This window comes from Callithrix jacchus, chromosome 3, assembly GCF_049354715.1.
Source record: "Callithrix jacchus isolate 240 chromosome 3, calJac240_pri, whole genome shotgun sequence".
Taxonomy (NCBI): Eukaryota; Metazoa; Chordata; class Mammalia; order Primates; family Cebidae; genus Callithrix; species Callithrix jacchus.
The window spans coordinates 6,520,100-6,541,921 of NC_133504.1; the positions used below are offsets into that span (position 1 = coordinate 6,520,100).

Below are 21,822 nucleotides of genomic sequence, written 5' to 3' on the forward strand. Positions count from 1 at the left end.
CAACAAAAGCAAAACACTGTCTCAAAAAAAGGAGAGAGAGAGAGAAAGAGAGAGAAAAGAAACAGATGGCCATATGCAATAAAATTTCTGTTTTTATAGAGAAAACCCTAGCACTTTATTAACTATGATACCAAATACTACTTTTTAATTTTATAGCTATGATAAACTATCATCTGTGATTCTCTAAAACCTGAAAAGCCTTCTGGCTTAGCTGAGTCTTGGGGCAGAACAGACCTACGGTGAAACTGAAACGTTTGAAAGTACTGGAAGTGCTTTGACTGAACAGATGCTCACACATGTCACGTCAATAACAGAGATAATAAGGAGACAGCAAGGATAAAACACCCACCAAAACTGTGGGCACTACCAAAGAACCCTTTTCATCATGTCGGAGTTACAGTTCATACTAAATTGTCACAGGGGATGTTGGAAGATCAGGCTCCTGACTGCTCTTTGACCCAAAGAGCAAAGGACTTCTTGCTTCTGGAACTGTTTTTCATGAAATTGGCGATCTCGCTTTCTGATTTCTACAGATTCTTTTTACTCTAATACATTTCCATCAGCCAGGATCTTTCATCACAAGGTGAACGCTGCCTAAAGGAGATCTATTTCCTCAGCCTGAAGACACCACTAATGTCTTGTGAAAGACCATGGCTTCAGAGAAGAAGCAGACCTGGCCACAAAACTCAGGTCTCCCAGCCTGGCCAGTGCCTTGCTGCGTGACACCCAGGCTCTTGGCTTTAAGACCACTCAGTGGAGGCCATTTGAACAAAATCAATCCCTGCTATCAGGCATCCCGGAAAAAAGGGTAGGCACCGGTTCCATTTTGTTGTTGTAACTCGATCAGCCTAGAGTTCAAAACCGTCTATAAAAGATGTGTATAACATGAGAAAATTAAATGTCCAAGAATGTAGATCAGATTAGGTTGTCATAAAATAGGAATCTCTGAAGTCATAAAAAATTACAAGGTAGAGGTACATTTATTGACATAAAAATATTCTGTAGTCTTTGGGAGGCCAAGGCGGGTGGATCACGAGGTCAAGAGATCGAGACCATCCTGGTCGACATGGTGAAACACCATCTCTACTAAAAATACAAAAAAATTAGCTGGGCACGGTGGCGCGTGCCTGTAATCCCAGCTACTCAGGAGGCTGAGGCAGGAGAATTGCCTGAACCCAGGAGGCGGAGGTTGCAGTGAGCCGAGATCGCGCCATTGCACTCCAGCCTGGGTAACAAGAGCGAAACTCCGTCTCAAAAACAAAAACAAAAAATCTGTAGTAGATTTTATTTTCTTTTGTTTGTATTTCTTTTTTTTCCTTCTCTTTGCAATGGTGGATGCTACCACCAACTATAGGAAACATCAATAAACAGTCAGATACCCTATTCCTTTGCAATCTAAATAGATACTAGAATTCTGAGAACGTGAGTGTTGCTGCGAATAGTTTCCATAAATCAGGACGAGGAAAACTGGTGGCTCCTTCAGTGACGTGAAACTCAGAGGCCTCGTGGAGATCAGATCTCCCTTAGCGGAAAAGTAGCCTGTGCCGCTGGAAACCTGATCCTTGGGTAGTTCTGTCACTACTGGGGGAGTCCATGGGGGGATAGTTCCTTACTTAATATTTTCCACAAAACAGTCTGGATGGAAAAGTGAAATCAGTGCAGCTGCAATGTTAGAAATAAGATGATAAAATGCCAATTCAGTATTGAGGCAGGTGAAAAGGAAGGATGTCCCTTACTGTTTAAAGGCCTTTGAATCTGAGGGCACGTTTCCAGGGATTACTCACAAAGAGAACAAAATGCAGAGCAAACATCCAAGGCAGGTCAAGAAGGCACTTCTCTACAATTAGAAGTTTTGTCTGAATTCTCCTCGGACAGTGGAAAGTTTATAAATGTATAAGTTTGTTCCTGAAATAAACATTTATCAAGCACCTATTGTATAGCAGCTTGGCGATACAGACATGAGAAAATACAGTCTCTCGGCTTGAACACGATCTCGGTCAATTCAGAGTCAGCAAAAGCTGTTTCTGTGACATAGACAGGCAGCTGTGGGAACGGAAAAGGGGAGGTGGCCTCTGGCCGCAGGGATGCAATTCTGAATGCCACGGTGGAGCGGGGGGGTAGAGAGGGTGGCCTATTTGAAAATGGTGAGCCCCTTGTCTTAGCCAGACGCCAGGAGATGGCCAGTGAAGGACTGTGGCCAAGAAGACCAGAGGGTAAGGCAGCAACTAGTTTGTTAGGCCTCTATTAGACCAACGAGTTTAGACTTCATCCTACGGGAAATAGCCACAGAATTATTTTCACTAGGGTTTATTATTATTCTATATAACAATATAATTTCTGTCAGTAACATCAACCTTAGGACCAAGGCATTATCCTGCCTATTCCTGGAGTCACTAAACGCCTTCATTTCTTTCTTTCTGTGAGTAGGGGTTGAGAACAGGATGCAGCCATCACAAGAAGTCACTGACTTGACCAACAGCATTTGTAAGAAATCATTAGGACTATCCTAAGCCTCGATAGTGTAAGACTAGATTTATTATTCATTCATTCATTTATCCAAAATAATCATCGTGGACACTCACCATGTATTAGTGATTGTGCCAGGGCTTGGAAATACAACAGGTGTGACCCCCTACCCTTTGTCAGCCTACAATCTAATGGGAGAAACAGACAAACAGAACCAAGTGTAAATTAGTTCAACCATTGTGGAAGACAGTGTGGCGATTCCTCAAGGCCTTAGAAATAGAAATTCCATTTGACCCAGCAATCCCATTACTGGGTATATATCCAAAGGACTATAAATCGTTCTACTATAAGGACACATGCACATGAATGTTCATTGCAGCACTGTTTACAATGGCAAAGACCTGGAACCAACCCAAATGCCCATTGATGATAGACTGGATTGGGAAAATGTGGCACATATACACTATGGAATATTATGCAGCAATCAGAAATGATGAGTTTGTGTCGTTTGTAGGGACATGGATGAATATGGAGAACATCATCCTCAGCAAACTGACACAAGAACAGAAAATGAAACACCGCATATTCTCACTCATAGGCGGGTGATGAAAAATGAGAACACATGGACACAGAGAGGGGAGTACTAAACACTGGGGTCTATTGGGGGTAAAAGGGGAGGGTCAGCGGGAGGGGGAGGTGGGGAGGGATAGCCTGGGGAGAAATGCAAAATATGGGCGAAGGGGAGAAAGGAAGCAAAACACACTGCCATGTGTGTACCTATGCAACTGTCTTGCATGTTCTGCACATGTACCCCCAAACCTAAAATGCAATAAAAAATTTAAAAAACAAAAAACAGAACAAACAATAGGAATACAGTGTGATAGCACTGGCCTCGAAGCAGCCCTTCTTCTCAACTCAACAGGAACCTTTCCCTGCAGCTCTGGGCTGAAACTATTCTTAAAGGGATGCAGGCCAAGGACCCTGCTATCAAAATACTAACGCTGACTCCTGCTGTCCCAGAACGGTTTTATTCCCCTGTGTTCCGAAAGGTGTTTGGTCTTCAACAGTTCCCTGACTGGTGCGACAGACACTAAATGGAAGCCAAACTCTTGGTGGGTTTTAGTTATATAGCTAAATAGATAATAACTAGTCCTTTTTCCAATGTAGATAAAAAAGCATCGTGGTGAATAAAATACAAGTTCATTTGAAAATGTTACTGGATTCACTGCAACTTTGATCGTTTTTTATTCTTGCCCCCAATCACTAGGTACCAAAAATACAATTACTAACATGTAGGAGAATCCTCCAGATTAGTTTTATGTTAAGCAGCAAACTTCATTCATTTAAATGTTGTGAATTACAAGTATGAAGAATAAATTCTTAGTGGGGTGGGGAGGTGTATTAGTCAGTTTTCTCCTAAATGAAACATTTCATCCAGAAACTATTGGAGATAGATAGATAACAGATAGATGATAGATAGGCAGATAGATAAATAGATAGATAGATAGATGATAGATGATAGATAGATAAACAGATAGATGATAGATAGATAAATAGATGATAGATAGTAGATAGATAGATGATAGATAGACAGATAAATAGATGATAGATAGATAGATGGATAGATGATAGATGATAGATAGATAAATAGATGATAGATAGATGATAGATAGTAGATAGGTAGATGGTAGACAGATAGATAGACAGATAGGTGATAGATAGTAGATAGATAGACAGATAGATGATAGATAGACAGATAGATGATAGATAGATAAATAGATGATAGATAGATAGTAGATAGACAGATGATAGATAGTAGATAGATGATAGATAGTAGATAGATGATAGACAGATAGATAGATGATAGATAGACAGATAGATGATAGATAGATAGATGATAGATAGTAGATAGATAGATGATAGATAGATGATAGATAGATAGTAGATAGATGATAGATAGATAGATGATAGTAAATAGATGATAAGATAGATATATAGTAGATAGATAGATAGTAGATAGATATAGATAAACAGATAGATAGATAGATGATAGATAGTAGATAGATAGATATAGATAGATAGATGATAGACAGATAAATGATAGATGATAGATAGATAGTAGATAGACAGATAGATGATAGATAGTAGATAGATAGATGATAGATAGATAGATAGATAGATGATAGATAGTAGATAGATGATAGATAGATGATATGATAGTAGATAGATAGTAGATAGATAGATGATAGATAGATAAATGACAGATGATAGATAGATAGATGATAGATGATAGATAGATAGATAGATAGTAGATAGATGATAGATAGATAGATAGTAGATAGATAGATAGATGATAGATAGATAAAAGAGATTTAGGATGAGGGACTCACTCCCGTGATTATGGGCCGAGAAGGCCTGTGATCTGCAGTCTGCAAGCTCTAGGCCCAGGAGGGCCAGTGGTACGGTTCCATTTCAATGGTGGAAGTCACAGTCCAAGTGCAGAGGTTTGAGGACAAGCAGTGCTGATGTGCAAGGATGACAGAAGATGGACGTTCCAACTTAAGCAGGGAGCAAATGTGCCTTTCCTCCACTTTTGCCTTCTATTCGGGCCTGCAGGGGAACGGTGATGCCCACCCACATTGGTGAGGGGAATCGTCACTCAATCCACTGACTCAAATGCTAATTTCTTCCAGAAACACTGTTACACTCTTAGAAAAATAAATGTTTTGCCAGCTATCTGGGCATCCCTTAGCCCAGTCAAGTGGACACCTAAAATTAACTGTCACAGGAGGAGAAAAGGGAAGGGCGAGGGTATGTAGGAAAGCAGGATTCCTGGGAAGGAGGAGCCAGGCATTGAGGAGACGCCATTCGAAGTGTGTGTATTTAATTCATTTACACCAGACTCCTGGAGTTCCCAGGTGGGCTAGCATATGCTTTGGTTATGTTGTAGGTGGGCAAGCCCCATTCTACATAGCCGGTGATGACTGGTTCAATTAATTTTTTTTTTTTTTACTAAATTGATTAAACTAATTGGTTAATCATCTCCTTTAGCGTCACATAGATAGAACCTAGCCATCAAATGTCGGGGTTCCCTGAGGGCAAAGACCAGGCTGGCCTACTGCCTGTTATAATTCAGTTTCCCTAAATTCAGAATTCCCCTCCTGCAATGCAATCCACTGCATGTCTGCTTGTCACCTGCCTCTCTTTGTGCTGCCCTGTGAGCACTGTGACTCCGGGAACTGGCGTAAGAAATGATACTCCGCCTCCTGCTTCTGCTATGAGTAATAAAGTCCTGGGCCTCTGACATGTTCACATACGACATATGTCATAGGTTCCACCAGCACCCACGAAACTGAGGCAAGCTAACTTGCAGGCGGGGCAAAATCCCAGCGTTTTTACACTTCTCGACAGCATCCTCTGTGCTTAGCTGAAGACACAGGTCCAGCCATTTAGGTCCTTGACATGGCCCCAATATACCAACGAACCACAATACTCAAGGGAATGCAGAAAATGTGAAGCTTCAGCTTATGAAGCGTTCACCCGTATTGAAAAGAAACCTGGGTACATGACTGGAATCTACCTCTAAGACCACATCAATTCAGAACACTTGCCACGTAGTCCCCTTTATCATGAGCTGGCAGGCTTCGCTAGGATGATTCTGAGCCATCCTCTTTCAGTGGCAATAAAAGAACTATTCCCAAGTCTGTGTGCTACGCTTTGCACAGAATAATGCAAACAGAGTCTCCTAAAAAGCATAACCCCTCGCTTTTGTTACTAGTGGAATCTGTCTGCTACCAGTGCTCATTTGCCTCTGTTAAAAAAAAAAAAAAAAAAAACTCGCCTGGGCATGGTGGCTCACACCTATAACCCTAACACTTTGGGTGGGCAGATCACGAGGTCAAGAGACTAAGACCATCCTGGACAACATGATGAAACCCCATCTCTACTAAAAATACAAAAAATTAGCTGGGCGTGGTGGCACACACCTCTGATCCCAGCTACTCAGGAGGCTGAGGCAGGAGAATCGCTTGAACCTGGGAGGTGGAGGTTAGTGAGCCAAGATCACTCCACTGCACTCCAGCCTGGCGACAGAGCAAGACTCCATCTCAAAAAAAAAAAAAAAGGTCCATCCTGAAGATGGTACAGAAAGCAGAGTAAATAATGCAGTTGTCCCCCTTATTCACAGTTCTGTTTTCCATCGTTTCAGTTACTCATGGTCAACTGTGGTCTAAAAATATTACAGTATTCAGAGAGAGAGAGAGAGAAACAGTCCGTATTCACATAACTTTAATCACAGCATATTATTATAGTTTCTCCATTTTTATTATAATCTCCCTCTATGCCTAATTTATAAATTCAACTTTATCGTAGGTGTGTATATATATGAAAAAAACAGTGTATCTAGGACTTGGTACTGTCCATGGTGTCGGGCACCCACGGGGCGGCTTGGAAGGTGTCCCCCATGGATAAGGGGGACCTACTGTACTGACCTACTATTTGTGCATCTGCCTTGGGAACAGAAGTCAAAATTCCTGCTCCAGCGACCTTTTGTGGATACGTTTGTTCATTACTGCCTTTGAGGATGTCCCTGGACAGTGAACTCTGCCTACTAAAAACCATGATGGCGGCCTTGCTTCTATTCCGCTGGGGATTTCCTTAATGTTGGGCTCAGCTCAACCACCTGAATCACCACACACAACTACAACTTCACACATTCACTAAACTCCTAGACCTTGCACTTGCCTCCAAATGCCAGCCTTCCTGGGCTTTCTGCCTTCATGCCCAGATGAGCAGTATTCACTCACTTCGTCATTAAGCAGACTCTCAGCTCTGGCTGGTGCAAACCATCCTTCCCAGTTTCCCACACAGGGCCCATCATCTGGGCCACGGATCTGACATCAGCTCTTCCTGATCACCATGACAACTTTACAACCTGACATTTAAGTGCCCTTTGTTTTAATTTCTCATTTAGTGCATATATTTTAATTTACAATCTACAAGGCAAAAGGACAATTTTTACAAATAGGAAAACTACTTTTAAAAAATTCAATGCTGGCCAGGTGCAGTGGCTTACGCCTGTAATCCTAACACTCTGGGAGGCGGAGGTGGGTGGATCACCTGAGGTCAGGAGTTCGAGAGCAGCCTGGCCATCATGGTGAAACCCCACCTTAAAAAACAAAACAACAACAACAAAAAATAAAATAAAAAGCATAGAGAGATTTTAAAAACCTAATAATCAATGCCGAAAAGAGGCTAAGAAACAGAGGATTCAGTAAAAAGTTTTAAAATATGAGTAACTTGGTGTCCAGGGGAGAAGAAGGGAAGAATTAGGCAGAAGGTTATTTGCCAAGTTAACAGTTGGGACTTTTCCAGAATGGACGGGCGATATCAAACTGTATTAGGAAGCGCCACAAAACCAAGAAGCTGAATGTAAAGAAAAGGACACTTTTGCAAACTGCAGCACAAATGCTGAAAACCAAAGACAAAATTACCTTAGAATGAACTAACAAAAGAAGAAAAACAAGCTTCAAGTTAGTGACAATAAGACTGACAGTTAACATTCCAACAGAACCAATAAGGCCGGAGACAATGGAATGATACCTTCGAAATGCCAAAAGGGAGTCGTCGTATCCCTGTTTCCTCCAAAATGTCTTTTAAAATGGAAATTAAATACATTTTCAGATAAGAGAATTCAGCAGTAGCAGACCAGCCCTAATAAAAACAGCAACAGATCTTCAGGCAGAAAGAAAGAGATCCCAGATGGCAGCTCATGCAGAAAAGAATGAAGAAAAAAACCAAGAGGGGATCACACAGGGGACGATAGGTGAATGTCGATGATTAAATTATCATCATAAAATCCGTAGAGGTTTAAATATATACAAAGCAAAATGCATGGCTTTGGAATCACTTTGGAAAACAATGTGGTAGCTTCTTAAAAAGCTCAGCGTACATTACCATGTGACACAGCACTTCCAGTGTCCGTGAAACGGTGAATGTCAGCACAGTAGAACACCACCCAGCCCAGTATAATAGCAGAAAGCAAATGGCAGGGTAGTTGATCTGGATTTAAAAACGACTACTCCTTGCAGAAGACACACTACAAAGATAAGATACAGAATTCAGAAGTATAGAAAGTAAGGAAATAGAAAAAATAAATCATGCAAACATTAACCCCAAAAAGCCAAGGTTATCACATTAATACAAGAGAAAGTAGACTTTCTCTTGGAAAAGATGGAAACACAGAGAGAGTAGGATGCCTGGAGCTTTCCAAAGAGGGAGATGAGAGGCTGAGAAGCTCAGCAGAGGCACCAAAAGCTCATGACACTTGGAAGAAATACCTAGTGCTCCTACACTACCAGAGGAGATTCTCGCAATGCCCCTAAGCTTTGGAAAGGCTGTAAGACTACACTCTAGGACTGAGAGTAAACTGTAAGTGGGCTGACCTTCTCAGAGACTAGAGCCAGGTTCAGATCATCTCAATCTCTGATTAGACTCAGGCTGCCTGGGATTAGACTCAGAATCCTTAACTAACGAGAAGAAAAACTGTTCCTCTTTATTGAGAGATAACGTCTGATGTTGCAGTTTACCTCTTCAGTTCTTTATATGCAGTGTCTGCACTCATTGAAAAAACATTGATAAAGGCAAAATAATTACTGGATATCCATAGGGATATTTCAGGATAATATATAATTTAATTTACCAGAAAGATAGAATAATTATTCAAATGTATGCAGCTATGTTATTAGATGCAATCATTTGAATAATTATTCTATCTTTCTGGTAAATTAGACAAAAATTAACCTTTTGATGGGACCAAATGAATAATTCTACAATAATAGTGGGAGTTTTAATATACCTTTCTCATTAAGAAGACAAAAACAAAACGAAAACCAGGTGCAGTGGCTCACACCTGTAATCCCAGCACTTTGGGAGGCCGAGGTGGGAGGACTGCTTGAGCCCAGGAGTTTGAGACCAGCCTGGGCTATGGAACAAGACAAAAAATAAAATGAGCTCGGTGCCCTGGTACATACCTGCAGTTTCAGCTGCTTGGGAGGCTAGGGTAGGAGGATTGCTTGAGCCCAGGAGTTTGAGGCTGCAGTGAACTATGATCTCACCTGAGTAACAGAGCAAGACCCCATCAAGGGAAAAAAAAAAACTAATTAATTAATTAAAAATTCAGATAAATATTTCTTAAAAGACAAAAATAGATTTGAACTTCACAATTAACAAAGTTGATCTACTTGACATATGAAGACTATTTCACCTAATGCTGCAGAATTATCTTTAAAGTACACTCGGAGTATTTATAAAAATGATCACATGCTGATGCTAAATTTAATCTCAACAAATATCAAAGGCGTGAAATAAAATAGTTTGTTGTCTGCCAATTGGAGAATTACATTTTATAATGTATTTATATAGATTATAAGAAGATAATGTGAAGATCCCTCCATGTGTGAAAATTAAGAATTATCCTTTAAATAATCCATAAATCAAAGAAGAAAAAGCAATGGATATTAGAACATATTTTAGTAGAATGAAAATAAAAAGATTACAAAGAATGTTGTTATGAGTGGCTAAAGCCACAGAGCAAAATTTATACCTGTACAGTGCACACAATAAAGACAAGGCTGAAAAAACGATAATGTAAGCGTCTCTGAGACTGGAAAAAACACAGTCAAGGCCGGGCGCGGTGACTCACACCTGTGATCCCAGCACTTTGGGAGGCTGAGGCGGGAGGATCATGAGGTCAAGAGATTGAGACCATTCTGACCAACATGGTGAAATCTGTATCTACTAAAAATGTAAAAATTGGCCTGGCGTGGTAGCACATGCCTGTAGTCCCAGCTACTCTGGAGGCTGAGGCAGGAGAATCACTTGAACCCGGGAGGCAGAGGTTGCAGTGAGCCGAGACTGTGCCACTGCACTCCAGCCTGGCGACAGAGCGAGACTCCGTCCCTAAAAAGTAAATAAATAAACCAACAACAACAAAAAAAAAACCACTCAAAGTGCTTTATTGCTGTTCTTTCACTGTATGACAACAATCAACACAGAAGACTTCTGTGCTCAAATGTGGGGGTTTCTCCCCAAACACCAAGAAAGCAAGCAATTCTGCAGCCAACACCCCAGCTGGGTGTCCTCCAATTCCACTCCAGCATGATCCACCTGGAGAGAGATCCCACGGGCTGAAAGTCCCTGAGACTGCTCCCACCTCAGGCACCAGTCACAAGTCTGGGCCTCAGGAACTGCTGACCAGTGAGCTTCAAGTTGGAGTTCCCACAACTCCCTCTCTGAATTTGATTAATTTTCTCCCAGAGAACTCAGAAAAACACGTAAGTTTACCAGTGTAATATAAAGGATATTACAAAAGGCACAGATGAAAAGATGCAGGGGCGAGGTGTAGGGGAAGGGACACAGAGCTTCCAGGCCTTCCCAGGCTGCACCTCCTGCAGGAACCTCCCCGTGTTTGGCCAGGGCTCTCTGTATCCTATCCTCTGGGGCCTTTTATGGAGACTTCACTGGGCAGGCATGCTGGACAACCATGTAGATACGTGACTGGACGAGAAAGGTCAGATCTAATCATAGACTGAATGGGGACGCCCAGCAAGGCCTGACCTGTTCAGATTCTTCTTGGTCTCTTTGTGCAGCATACATTCTCCAGGGTGTGGGGCAGGACCCCTTCAGATATGAGGGTCTTATGACGCACAATCAGAAAGGTAGGGGGATATTTGAGCCCTGCCTTGGGCAAGTGCAAGGAGGGCAGGAGAAGGTCAGAGAAAGAGAGAAGTTTTGTTTCCTGAGTCCTGCTTCTGAGGCCTAAAGTTCCACGACATTATTACAAGACTATAAGAAGAGCATGGGAGTTATAAGACAGGAGCTGTGCATAAAAACCTATATATATTTTCATCATTTACGTATTATAAAATATTGGTTAGAAAAATATCAAGTTAAACTCAAAGATAGTAAAAGAAGAGAGAAAGTATAAAAGAGGAGAATTAAATGGAATAGAAAACAAATATATAGGCCGGGCGTGGTGGCTCGAGCCTGTAATCCCAGCACTTTGGGAGGACGAGGGGAGGGGGGAGTCACCTGAGGGTGGGAGTTTGAGACCAGGCTGACCAACAGGGAGAAACCCCGTCTCTACTAAAAATACAAAATTAGCCAGGTGTGGTGGCGCATGCCTGTAATCACAGCTACTCAGGAGGCTGAGGCAGGAGAATCGCTTGAACCCAGGAGGCGGAGGTTGTAGTGAGCCAAGATTGCACCATTGCACTCCAGCCTGGGTAAGAAGAACAAAACTCCATCTCAAAAAAAAAGTCAAAAAAGAAAACGTGTGTGTGTGTGTGTGACTTTTTTTCTCTTTCTCCTCTTTTCCTTGATCCATTCCACCAGGGACTTACGACTTTGCTAGTCTTTTCAAAGAACTAGCCACCACGCCCAGCCATGGTGTGTTGTCATTCTTGCAAAACTAAAACAGCAATGTCTAAAAAGGTGAAAACATTGTGACAAAATTGGCCTATTTCAACAGTAAGAACAGTTAAACACTTGAAAACAGTAAAATTCATCTCATTAACAGAAGAAAAGGACAAAACATAACACTGCCTTCTAGATAAATGCTGAAAACAAACTTCAATATACATTTATGATTAGGTCTTTAGCAAACATAAATAGAACTGCTTGAATCCGATAAAATACACCAACAAAAATCTTACGTAAACATTTTGATTAAATGTTAAAAAACTTTCCCTCTGAAATTGAGACTAGACAGGAGTGTCCTGGCCAATCTGATAAGCGAGAGAAAGCAAGCATAAGATTGTGAACCCAAGGACTAACCTGTTCCTATTTATAGGCAATTTAGAGATGCACATAGAAAATCCGCTGGGCATGGTGGTCACATCTATAATCCCAGCATTTTGGGAGGCTGAGGCAGGAGGATCTCTTGAGGTTAGGAGTTCAAGACCAGCCTGGGCAACATAAGGAGACCCCTATCTTTACAGAAAGTTAAAAACAAACAATAAAAAAGTACAGGCTTCGTGGCACGCCTGTAGTTCAGCTACTCGGGAGGCCGAGGCAGGAGGATCCCTTGAGGTCGCAGTAGGCCTTGATCACCCCACCGTACTCCAGCCTGGGTGACAGAAGGAAACCCTGACAAAAAAAGAAGAAGAAAATCCCAAAGAACCTACAGATGAGCTACTACATTTAAGTTTAGCCAGGTTGCTGGATATACACATGCAAAAACCAACTGTATTTTTTTATCTCAACAACAAGCAAAATTATTAAAAAATCAATTATAGCTTTTATAATAGCATAAAACCTATCATTAACAATGTAAAAAAAAAAAACCTAAATAAAGACATGCAAGACATCCTCAGTAAAACTGTAAAAATATTATTAAGAGAAATTTTAAAACATAATAAGTGAAAAGCTATATCATGTTCATGGATTAGTAGCTTCTATATGAAAATATCAAATATGTCAAGATCCATTAATTAATCTGTGTATTCAAAAGAAGTTCCAGGCCGGGCACGGTGGCTCACACCTGTAATCTCAGCACTTTGGGAGGCCGAGGTGGGCTGATCACTTGAGGTCAGGAGTTTGAGACCAGCCTGGCCAACATGGTGAAATCACATCTCTACTAAAAATACAAAAATTAGCTGGGCATGATGGCGGGCGCCTGTAATCCCAACTACTCGGAAGGGTGAGGCTGGAGAATCTCTTGAACCCGGGAGGCAGAGGTTGCAGGGAGCCGAGATTGTACTCCAGCCTGGGCGACAGTTCGAGACTGTCTCGAAAAACAAACACACAAAAAACAAAAGAAGTTCCAGGTTTATTTTTGTGGCAGTTGACCAGGTGACTCTAAAGTTTATGGAGAAACTAAAAGAACCACAGATAGAAGTAGTTACCCTAGAGGAAGGTCAAGTAACTAGTCTAAAGCAAATTAAATCAACAGGACACCATTTTCCGTCAATCAAATTAGCAAAGACATCCTAAATGGTAACACTCCATGTTGACAAGAGCGTAACAAACTAATTTTCTTATGCACATGCGGAAGAGTGCACATAGGTACAGCCTGTCTGGAAAGCCAGCTGGCAAGCAAATTGGCAAGAAAACATGGAGATGCTTAGAATTTCACATCCTCGATCACAGCGTTTCACCTTCTAGGAATCTATCCTTTGAAAATAATACTGATCATACACTTGGCTGAAGTTTTATGTCTGAGGGTGCTGCAGCCTTCTTTGCCATGGCAAAAGTTTGAAATCACCTAAATGTCCACACACGCGCGCGCGCACACACACACGATTAGATTACTGTGTCCGCCTATAGTGAGACGTGGCCCTCAATCAGAGGAAATGTTTCCTGAAGGCAACTTAATAAAATGGAGAAATGCTCCTAATTATAAAGTGGAAGAAGGAGATGCAAAGTGTATGCACTGGATCTCATTGCAACCTTTGCTTCCCAGATTCGAGCGATTCTCCTTGCCCCAGCCTCCTGAGTAGCTGGGATTATAGGTGCGCACCACCACGCCTGGCTAATTTTTGTATTTTGATAGAGATGGGGTTTCGCTATGTCGGTCAGACTGGTCTCGAACTCCTGATCCACTGGCCTCGGTGATCCTCAGGTGATCCACCCTCCTCGGTCTCCCAAAGGGCTGGGATTACAGGTGTGAACCAGTGCGTCCAGCCATTTTTAGCCTTTAAAAGGAGTTAAATGGCACTGTATGTGACAACGTGAGTGAACCTTGAGAACATTACATTATCTAAGTGAAGTAGGTGAGACACAAAAGGACAAATATTCTTATGATTCCACTTATAGGAGGCACCTCAAATAGGCAAATTGTTCGAGACAGCAAGTGGAATAGAGGTTACCAGGGGTCGAGGGAAAAGCAGGAATGGAGAATCGTTATTTGGTGGGTACAGAATTTCAGTTTCTTTTTCCAGGAAAAGTTCTGGAAATGGACAGTGGGAATGGTTGCACAACATCGTGATGGAACACTGCCACTCAATCACACCCTTGAAAGTGGCGGAAATGATAACTTTTATGTTAAGTACATTTTGCCACAGTAGAAAATGCATAGAAAAAAAAAAAACTGTATTCATGAATGTATTTAAAACACATGCTTTGAGATATAGGACAATGTGTAGTGAGATATTAAGACGTAATCTCAGAGTATGCATTGATTCATTGAAAAAAGAGAATTCTATTGAGCCCCTACTTGTGCCAGTTACTCTTCTCGTTCTGGGGACGGAGCTTTGTAAACAAGACAAGCAGCCTCTGGCCCTAGTGGAGGGGTAACAGACACTGGAGTTATAAGAAGATTCTTTCTTTTTTGCCCCTTCCTGTAGTTTTCAAATCTTTCCAATGGGCATTGTATTTTATGCATGGGAAAAATATAAATGGAAGAAGGGAGGCAATTATGAGGTCATATTCGCCTGAGATGGTTGTTGATTTTCCTCTTCCTCTTGGGCTTACGCTGTGAGCACAGACCTCATCAATACAGAGAGGACCAGGTCTGATGATGACGAGGGAGGGACGTAGGAAGATCAGAACTTACAGAGCAAGAGAGTGGCGCCTGCCCAGTCTGCCATCCTGCTGTCTCCTGGCTATGCTTTGGGCTTGCCGGCTTCCCCAGGCATCGGGACGCCAGTGACCTGTCAACTCCCCTCATTTTACCCAATGGGCATTTACGTCTATGTTCAAAAGATTCAGAGCTTCATTTTTTTGGTGCTGGGATTTTCATACCCTTAACCATAGTCCTGCAATCGCTCTTGAATAACTGTCTTGATCCCTCCTCTACTTACACCAGGCCATCCCACTTCTAGACACTCACAAAGCTATCCGAAACTATAAGGCAGAGGTTAATAAATGAAAGGGCTCAGCACCTTTCCTCCAAGAAATCATTGCTAATGTGGGGCTCCTCTTGCAACATAGCATAACTGAGAATTTCAGGGCCTGGCAATATAAAAAGTCCCCAGTGGCCTCATTTCTACATGTCCTCTCCACCCCCAAATAATTGACCCTAAGTTTTTGTTCATTCTTGTCTCATCTTGGCTGATATTAGTGGGGGATAGTCTGACCCAGATGAATGAAACTCTGCTTCCTTGATCATGGATGCAAAGAAACACCACCCCCGCACCTCCTCTGTGCCCAGATAGAGTCACTCAGAGCGTGCAGCTCTCTCCCTCCTCTGACAGCCTGCGCACCATGCTGTAAGAGATGAAACGGATCCGCAAGATGATCCCTGGTATCTCTGGCTACTGTTATTCTTCTGTATCCTTTGGCCTAGGGATCTATTTTAGGCAGGAACTTCTACTCCCTCTCTGTCAGAAACCTCTCTCATCTTTGAACTAGATTTTGGAAGTGTATGAACATCTGGTTTTTGGACTGTGAGTCCCCTTAAGGCTAATAGCATGTCTAATTTTAGCTAATGAATGAATGTTTAATTTATGAGTATATGATGAATGAATAAAACCAGTCTGATGGCTTCATTTTAATCTCATTCCAGGACAAATCTTACTTTCTATATTTCCCCACAAAAACTGATTTTTATTCTCCATTTCAATTGTTTTCATCTCCCCAAAATCTCCAATTATCAGCTCTTCCATGGAAAATTCCTCCTCTACTCTCTATTCTGACTTGTTCATGATCTAGTAGCTTTCTCTAAGGAAGGCTATGTGGTTTCGAGGTTATAAAGCTCAGGCTTCCTGAGTTCAAGTCCTGATTCCTCCATTTGATGGTTGTAACCTCTGTGTGCCTCAGTGTCCCCATTTGTAAATTGGGGCTAATGAAAGACACCATGTTGTGGGGTACTTGGGGGAGGGGTAATGAAGGGTAAAAAAAAGATCATCTATCATAGAGACTGGCAACTGAGGAAAGATTCAATAATGTTGACTGTTAGTAATTTTACTTAAGTAGATAGAAGTTATCACATTATCTAGGTAGGTTGTCCTTTCTTAATGGCCTTGGTCTCAACCAACACTATGGTATGGGGAGAAAATGTATAATTGACGTGTGAGGAAAAATCTGAAAGAATGGGTTGCTGGTGCCAGAAAGCAGGTGCCTGGAAAGTGTAACAGCTCCTCTCGCCCTGCCCGGAACCTGCACTCACATGCCTCAGAGCCTTGAGCCTCCAGATACTCCACCATCTGCTCAAGGTGTGAATTTAGCACGTGGAGAGCTCAGCAAGATTCAGCCTACTTATCAGTGTCTTATTCCCCCTTTCAAAGAAATGAGCATGAAATTATATGACATTTTGGCTGGGAATGGTGGCTCACGCCTGTAATCCTAGCACTTTGGGAGGCTGAGGTGGACAGATCACCCAAGGTCAGGAGTTCGAGACCAGCCTGGCCAACATGGCAAAACCCCTTCTCTACTAAAAATACAAAAATTAGCAGGGCATGGTGGCATATTACCGTGATCCCAGCTACCCAGGAGGATGAGGCAAGAGAATCACTGGAACCTGGGAGGACAGAGGCTGCAATGAACAGAAATTGTGCCACTGCCCTCCAGCCTGGGCAACAGAGCAAGAGTCTGTCTCATAAAAAAAAAAAAAAAGTATATGACATCTTTAAAACTGTGAGGATTTAGAGCTGGGATATCTTTTTTGTTACCTGAGGAGGGAAATGTGCTTACGGGGCTAATACCATTTTAATCTTGGGATAGGTCTGTTTGTCTTCTGGGGCATAGGGAAGAGTGAACACTTTCTCTGCCATAGGTAGAGAACTCTAGTCTTTATTTTCAACTCATACCCCTCACACTACTGTTCGATAATCACCTTTTTCTAGCCATGTAAGCTAGAAATAGTGATCTTTTTTAAAAAACACTTATTTATTATTTTGTATTTTTGAGATGGAATCTTGCCGTGTCATCCAGGCTGGAGTGCAGTGGTGCGATCTCAGCTCACCACAACCTCTACCTCCTGGGTCCAAGTGATTCTCCTGTCTCAGCCTCCCAAGTAGCTGGGATTACGGGCACCTGCCACCAAGCCCAGATGATTTTTGTATTTTTAATAGAGTCAGGGTTTCACCATGTTGGCCAGGCTGGTCTTGAACTACTGACCTCTGGTAATCCACCTGCCTTGGCCTCCCAAAGTGCTGTGGTTACAGGCATGAGCTACCGCACCCGGCCCCCCCTTTCTTTTAACTTTAAAATCCACTTTGACACTTTTAAAATGCCATCAATCTTGGGTATGAAGCTACTGTCCTGACTACCATGATGATTTCCTTCTGAAAGTGTTTTGGAGACATGAAATCATACAAATCACCTTTAAAGTGCAATGTCACTCTGATCCTATCAGGAAACACAGACGTCACTGGATTCCAACTGTGTCAATGCCCTGTTCTTCCTGTCTCTCAATATGCACCGAAACTGTGGGCTAAAGAATTCTTTTTCGTGGTTTCTTTCTCATTTCTGCTTTTTCGATTTTTAGAATGTCTTTGTTTCTTGGTGAGCAGTTATTTCCTGCCGCATGACCATGAGTCATGACCTTATTCTCTTCTTTTGATACAGGAGACAGCTTCATTAATTTACTAACGCATTCGTTCAACAACTAAACTTCTGCAATCCTCGTTTACTCACATACTTTTACAAGAACAAAAGGAGACCCACAAGCTCTTTTCAAACACATGTTTTTGGTCTTCACAACCCAAAAACCTGTATTTGAAACTGAAAATTAAATCATTCCGTGTTTATAGGCGTATTGATTGGTAGAAACATGGAAATCATTACCTGGATTTTTTTTTTTTTGAGACAAGTCTCACTGTCATTCAGGCTGGAGCACAGTGGCGTGATCTCGGCTCAGTGCAACCTCCATCTCCCAGGTTCAAGCAATTCTCCTGCCTCAGTCTTCCGAGTAGCTGGGATTACAGACCCACACCACCACACCTGGCTGATTTCTTTTTTTTTTTTTTTTTAATTTTTAGTCGAGACAGAGTTTTATCATGTTGGCCACACTGGTCTTGAACTCCTGACCTCCAGTGATCCACTGGTTTCAGCCTCCCAAGGTACTGGGATTACAAGCATAAGTCACCAAGCCCAGGCTGAATTGTTTTTTAATCCAATCCAATTCCATATTTTCCTCTAGAGAGACTGACTCATCAAGCCTATCTCCTTTTCCTGGAAACACAATCAAATTAACATCCCAGTCACCACTGCATTTCAGGTGGGGCCATATGAGTAGTTCTCACCAGTGGAATGTAGTGAAAATGAGATGCCGTCTCTTGGGGACGAAGGACGTGTTTCCTCTGCTGACATTTGCTGACTGGATGATGCTAGATGATCTTGAAACCCTGTGCTGAAGACTGAAGAACGGCAGTGGTGTCTCTGAATTATGTAGAAGGCCACTTGTCTAGCATCTGATGCCTCCTGAGTACGTTGTTAGGGATCTGGGATCGTCTGATACAGCAGTTAGGAGGCCCTGAATGACATAGCCCTCCTACTCTTTAAGTTGAACAAATCAGAGACTGCAGTGTTTGGGTAGCCTTGCTGTGTGGGGCTTCAGAGGAGATCTACAATCCTCCTACCATTTACTCTGTCTTCATGTGAAGTAATAAAACCTGTAATTCCTTCATCTTCAGCAGAACAGGAAAAGGGGCTCAAAGCCGCAAACACACCTTTGCTGCTCACCCACAGTGACGAGTTCATGAGCCTGGCAAGAGCTCTTCCTATTTGAGCATTTTATGAATACAGAAGCATGGGCGCCCTGGTGTGACTCAATGTCAGAATCCAAACAGGGCATCTGTCCCTAGCCCTTTCACTTCTTTTAGATCATTCAATATACATAATCTGTTTTCTTTCAAAATAGCATGGTTATCTAATTCCCTTCATTAGCAGGTAGTGAAAGAGGCCCCGGGCTTCCCATGACCTCATTCGCCGCGTCCCTGAGCTCATTTCGGGTTTTCCTTCTCACTCTTGTGACAGACACAATCTCACTTCTTTAATGTAAAGGTTTTTCTGCGGAAATGTGCTTCCTGTTTCCCCTCCATAACTTCCAGGCGTGACTGCCTGGGTCTCCTGTCATTATTCCCAGCCCACTGCCTCTTCATATCCAGGGGGACCTCTGTCTTCAGGAGCCTCCTTCACTACTGTTCCCTGGAAATTTATCTCAGATCATTTTCTTCTGGGTCCATCTCTTCTTTAAGAGAAATAATTTTAAAGACAAAGCTCCATAATGGAGATCTGTGTCTCTTTCCCACCACCTGTTTTCTGACCCTCCCCTCCTGGTTCAAGCCCCTGCAGGATGATTTGAACACAAACCATCGACCGCCAACTGAAATCAAACAAGATGATGTCCAATTTGCCCTTTTTTCTCTCTCATTTGTCCCAGTGTTTAGACTTCTCCAACAATCAATGAACAAATCCCTTTGGTACACTGTGCCAGGAACTTCGATGGGCGAACAGAAGAAATAGAAGCAAGCTCACCAGCAACTTAGGAGGCTCACTTACACAAGCCATTCAAGAGTAAGGCACCATCCCCTAGTGCGTACAGAAAGTGCATTCAGAATTGCAGAGGGGAGAGGTCAACGTGTCCTAGAGCCAAGGGAACATTTAGTAAAGATGGGATTTAGCCGTTAAGGACCGTTAAGCTAGAGCCGTAGGAAGGACAAACATTTCCTGTGCAGAGAATCACAAGAACAAAGGCACAGGAGCAGGAATATTAATCACAGCCCCGGTGGGTCTGGTTCATCATGCACCTACCACATGCCTCGCACCATGCCTGCCGTCCTTTGCACTCCTCATATCCGATGCTCACAGCAATCCTGAGACTACCAGGCGGGTATTTTACAAATACAAGAAGTCAGTTTTAGAGAAATGCTAAATGGCAGAATCAGGATTTCATGTCTGCACTTCATTCACTGCATGGGAAGGCGATGGTGGTCAGGAAGGTGCCGCTCTGTGAGCAGAAGGCGGTCACCGAGGCGGGTGGGCGGAGCTGTGAGCAGAAGGCGGTCACCGAGGCGGGTGGGCGGAGCTGTGAGCAGAAGGCGGTCACCGAGGCGGGTGGGCGGAGCTGTGAGCAGAAGGCGGTCACCGAGGCGGGTGGGCGGAGCTGTGAGCAGAAGGCGGTCACCGAGGCAGGTGGGCGGAGCTTTGTTATGGGGATTTGGTAAGCAGCTGGAATTGCCGTCTATGTTTTAGCAGAGAAATAGGATGACAAAGTTTACTCAGACAAAATCCGAGTTCAAGGCCATGTTCTGTGTTAGCCGTGTGACTGGGAATCATGGTTAAACCTGCTGAGATGCTGTTTCCTTCTCTATAAAATGTGTTCAACAGCAAGATCAATGTATAGCATGGAAAGGCTTACATGAGATACCTTTGACTGAAGTACCTATATTACAGATGTTGTTGATGGAAATAAGGATGGCACTCTGGACAGTGTCACATCATTCAGATACTTCCTGAAGACATGAAATGAGACGGCATAGGTAGGTAGGTAGGTACATAAATAGATATAGATATATGCCATTTGGTTATACATACGTAACCAAAACTTGACTCTGGAAATATAGATGGATATAGAGGTGAATTAGAGGCTGGAATAAAGAGAGAAGACCAGAGGACGAGGATTGACACACCCGGGGTGCCCACAGTTGGGGAGTGGGACACGGGAGAGAGTCAGTGACAGATACAGGAAAAAGCAGAGGAAGAGGTAAGATGGTGACATAGGCCACAGCAGTCAGGTGACAGGAAGGGGTTCCTGCAAAGGCCAGGGACGTCTATTGCGCCCAGGGCTGCTGCGGGGAGAAAAGATTGAGGACTAGGAAGAGGCTTCTGCCTTTGGGGCAGTGATGACATAGAACCCAGTCTGGGAGGAACCAGGTGGGAATGAAGGACGTCGGTCACAGCCACAGGTCCTGCCCATTCATCTGAGATGCGAATACACAGAGAGAACTCGGCTGGGGCTAGAAGTGGTAGCCATGCAAAGCGGGAGGTTATTTTTAGTTCTAGGAGAGGCCAGTACCGCTGATAATCCTGAGTGAGCTTCAGTTCATATCTGCCCCTTACTATGGCACAATTCTTCATGGGCTGCTACCTGAACCTGCCTGCTCTTCCCATGGCTATGGCCACAGAGAAGGTGCGCGTTAGTTTTGCACTTGGTCTGGCTTCTGTTAACTCTTGTTTTGCCCTTCAGTTCTCACCGTTGCCACCCCACTCATCAACCTGATCTGTTTGACCCCAATCCCACCATTTTGGATGATGTTACAGATCCTATGAGCTTTAACAAGCTCCAAGATTGTCTGTTTCTCCTCCTAAGGTGTCCCCAGGAATGAAGATTCTTTCACATAGTTTATTTTTTTCTGGTTTGACACATGTGTCTGAAAAAATGATAGCAATTATTATTATTATATTGTAGGATTC

General features: G+C 42.8%; 1 long non-coding RNA gene across 1 annotated transcript in view; it reads right to left on the reverse strand.

The window, feature by feature from the left end:
* The window catches only part of LOC128931526 (uncharacterized), a 28,566-nt gene extending 8,078 nt beyond the window's left edge, over positions 1 to 20,488 (reverse strand). Inside the window, exon 1 of the long non-coding RNA XR_008479950.2 lies at positions 20,161 to 20,488. This is a non-coding gene — a long non-coding RNA (uncharacterized LOC128931526). The remainder of the gene's footprint in view (positions 1 to 20,160) is intronic.
* Between the last annotated feature and the right edge of the window lie 1,334 nt (positions 20,489 to 21,822).